Raw genomic sequence first — 4,602 nt, 5'->3', positions numbered from 1 at the left:
TGTGTGTGTGTGTGTGTGTGTGTGTGTCTGTGTCTGTGTGTGTGTGTGTGTGTGTATTATATTGTGTCCATATGTATATTTGGAAACAGGACATCTCTCTGAATCAGTAGATAATCCCTTACTAACTCACTATGGACAGAAAGTTGTATTTGAGCACTGCACCTGGAAACCTTCGGAATTATTGGACACACTATTGATCATTTGTACTGAATTCCCAATGTTGCCAACTCTCAAGCAACACATCTCTGGAGCATTTACTTTGTGTTTTATAACTTTCTAGAACCCCAAAGGCATGCAAAAATACACATGTCTAGTTCTTTGGTAGATTATAGTTTCATTTTTGGAAAGAAATAAGCAGATTAGGATAAAACAAAGTGGAGAAGAAAGTAAAAAGAGAAAAGCAAAAGAAGCAAGAGAGAAATTTTTCAGTAAGGAAGGCTCATGAGATAAGATGGTCAGCAGTACATATAGAAAAAATAAGATGAACGAGACTGCAGAAGCAACCAACACAGGTGTTAATGATCACTTCTCTGGTCCATCAGTGTTGAAGTATTTTTATGTGGCGTTTCTGCCCCGTTCTTTCCCGTTTAGCTCCCAAGTAAACAACACAGAGATATCATAATTTATTAACAAACTACAAATCTAAACTGGGCGGGTTCTGAGACTGTTATAACCCAGCTAGGCTACTAATACTAATTAGTGTTAGTTATTAGTAGTTACTAGGCTACTAATAACCAGATAAATGCCCTATTACTTACCAACTGGATCTTGTTCTATTTTATGTGCATCCTCAATGCAAGCTTCTTTTAGCCACGTGCTCGTGGTCCACCCCCATGGTCCATCTTGCCTCATGGCAGCCTTCTCCCCTTTGTCCTTCCCCTCATGGTCCTTACTCTATCTTAAGTCCTGCCTTCCAATCTCTCCTGCCCAATCACAGGCTCTAGCCTTTTATTACCCAATCAGAAATTACTTTACAGCACATTGGTCAATACAATGTTCATGACCAGACTGTAACCTGATCTTGGGGCACAGAACTCAGTATCTGAATACACAGTGCACAAGACCAACCCCAGCATAGTTGTAAATGGTGTTTCCTGGGAGTATGTCATCTTAACACAACCGAAGACACTTTAGAAGAAACTGAGAAAATGCCCTCCCCGACTGGCTTGTGGGCAGCAACCATTGTGGTGTGTTTTCTTGATTAATGATTGGCATGGAAGGGCTCAGGTCACTGTGGGTGCTGCCACTCCTGAGCTGGTGGCCCTAAGTGCTATATGAAGTCAGGCTGAACAAATCAGAAAACAGCACTCCTGCTTGTCTTCTGACTCAATTCCCACTTCCAGATTCCTCTTTTAAGTCCCCGTTCTGACATCCCTGGATGAAGGACTATAAGCTGTAAGAGAATAAATATGTGCTTCTCCAAGTTGCTTTCAGGCATAGTGTCTTATCATAGCAATAGAAACCCTAAGACAGAGGACAATCTCACATTAGTTAGAGCAATACAAGTGAGCTGTGTTATTATTACCATATCACAAAGTCATAAACAACTGTGATCTTAAATTTTTACAATTTATCATGCATGCTTTATTAAATATGTATTAAATACAGTTAGAGAAAGAGAAAATGTTAAAACAGCAAATGACAAATGGGCAACCATAAAAGATAGATGATGGACAAGTCTCTCTCTCTCTCTCTCTCTCTCTCTCTCTCTCTCTCTCTCACACACACACACACACACACACACACACGCTTACATTACACTAAACTGCACTACACACATGCCTACATGCCTATTTGGGATACTTTGATATACACTTGAGATACTTAAAGCCAGCCCATGAAATTCATGAAGTATTTTCTTTGTCTGTGCATTTGTTTTGCTTTCTAAAGAACCACACTTGGAACTAGTAAGATCTTGAAGAAAGACCTTGGCCAAGCAGCTTTCTACAGTGACACAATTTACATGACTTTGTGTCAAGAAGTCAGAGTTCTTTAAAAGTATTTATAGCTTTTGGCCTAGAAAGTCCACTCTGAGGAATATACTATGGGGGCAACTTGAAGGTGTAAAATTTCAGTCAGAGATGGATTTACTACAATATCTCTTTACATAGGCAACCTCAGGAGGTAGGAGGTAGGGGGCCCTCTAGAATGTACCAGAGACGTGGGAGGTGAGAGATGCTTAGGACTCATAAGGGAGGTACCTTAGATGAAGTGCCTTATAGTGGGGAGAGGGAACTTGTGGAGTCCATCTCCAGTGAAAGAACAGGGCATCAAGTGGAGGGATGGGGTTGCCACCCCACAGTTAAAATCTCTGACCCAGAGTTGTTCCTGTCTAAAAGAACTGCAAGTACAAAGGTGGAGAGGAGACTGAGGGAAAGGAGGTTCAGTGACAGGCCTAAATTGGGATCCAGCCCAAGGGGAGGCTCTGAGGCCTGACACTGTTACTGATGCTGTGGTGTGCTTACAGACAGGAAGCTGACATGGCTGTCCTCCAAGAGGCCCAACAGGCAGCTGAAAGAGTCAGATATAGATACTGGCACCCAACTAATAGACAGATGCCCCAGGGAATGGGAAGGTCTGGTGGTGTGGGGATAGGGGATGGGGAAGTCCTCTTGGAGCTAGGGGAAAGGGAGTGGGATGGAGAGTGGTCAGAGGGTGGACCAGGAGGGGGATGGTGACTGGACTGTGAAAAAAGATTTAATAATAGTAATAATAATAATAATAATGAAAAACTATTCTATCAGTAAAAAAACAAAAAGGGATGATCTGAGGAATTTCATATGATGCTGCAGCCCTAGGGTCTGTCTGTACATTGGATTGCAGACAAAAGTTCAGCCCTCTAAATGTTTGCAATTTTTCTGACTTCAGTGAATAGATGCTTCTCAGAATTTAGCTGTCCTCGTGTTTACATACATTCCTGGTGACTTTCAAGATGTAAGGGACAAGTGAAGGGACTGCTTGAGCCTCATGCAGACTGCATGCTCATGGTATTTATTATTTGCCACTGAACAGCAAAGTTTGTTGACTCCGACTGCTTCCCATCAGCCTTGTTGTGTTTAATGAGTGTTGAATGGCAAGGTGAAGTGTGAAATTTGTAACTTAAATGGAGAAAGCATAGATATTTATTCAGATCTGGTTTCCTGGTACAATCACTTACTAATAATAGCGCTTAGAACAATAATGCCATGAAAATGATGACATCTTATTTCATAATAATTCAGTTTAAAACAAAGTGATTCTCTGATATTACTTTAGACTCGTTTAAAACACAACTATCTTTCTTTGTTACTTCATTCTTTCCTTGTCGTAGTAATTCCTACAATGTGCATCGTATCTTTCTGCCTTTATACAAACAGTTCTGCACAAACATTCATCTGTGATAATTTATGAAGCCAGAGTCTCCAAACATCCCAGAGGCCACTGTCGGTGATGATGTCATTCATCACAACCTTAAAGGGCACCTCCACCCCCTTCCCCTGTCGACTTCCTGAGCCAACGGCCATACTTTTCACAGAATACCACAGTCTGAAATTGGCTGTCTGACCTATTGGGTAACTGATGCCTGGAAAATTAGGTCACTGTACTAGAATGTCTGTTTTTCGGATCTTAAGAAATTACAGAGAAGGGTAGAGATCACTCCAGCCCTGCCAGCTTTGAAAACAAGCAGTGCCTCCTAAGTCCTCAGGAAGGAGCATGATAGCCTTGAACTCTGTACTATCTATCTTTGCTCTGTTGTTTTGCTGCTTCAGAAATCACTAGCACCTGATAGTGGTTTCAATGCTCATCCAATGGGAAGGGCAGTTCCTGAGTCAGGTTTCTGCGAGATAGGAAAACAACCATGTCTGACTGAACCTCAGGAGCTTGCAAAGTATGGGAAGATAGCCCAGAACCTTAAGAGATTGAATTGTCAATGAAGACTTCACCGTGGAAATTGCGTGAAACAGAACTTCCAAAATGAATGTCTTTAAAATAACTAGACGAGCTACATTCTACCATCCTCACTCAGGAACTGCTGGCTTTAACAAACACAGCCAGACCTTTATTTTTGTAAGGCGACAATAGAGAAGAAGGCAGTACCTACCTGCATCCCAACTCTAGGGAAGCTGAGAGAGTGACATGAGTTTGAGAGCAGCTGGACTACATAGGGAAACAGGATCTCAAAAATGAATACACCAGTATAAAAAGAAAGCATTTATATCATTTACAGTTAATTATATTAACGGACTTGGTAACAAAGTTTGAAATTCAGTGTGGATTTAAATACTACTTCTGATATAGAATGTACAGATAATATTTGAAAACATATTCCACACATTTGCTTGATTGGCATGTCTCAAGCCATGTGTCTTTTACTTTTTATTACTTTTAATGGTGATGCAGGCAAAAAGGCATATTTATTTTATATTATTAGTTTGGTTTACCAGTATGTGTTTTAAAATCTCCATTCTAATTCCCCTTTAAACACGCCACACTTTTAATGTGCTACAAATACTTTGATAGATATGGTGAATGCAGACAGTAACAAATGATGAATGACATTTCTGGGAGAGAGAGGGAGAGAGAGAGAGACAGAGAGAGAGAGAGAGAGAGAGAGAGAGAGAG

Source organism: Grammomys surdaster, unplaced genomic scaffold, assembly GCF_004785775.1.
Source record: "Grammomys surdaster isolate TR1022 unplaced genomic scaffold, NIH_TR_1.0 126906, whole genome shotgun sequence".
NCBI lineage: Eukaryota > Metazoa > Chordata > Mammalia > Rodentia > Muridae > Grammomys > Grammomys surdaster.
Note: the sequence above shows the minus strand (reverse complement) of the source record.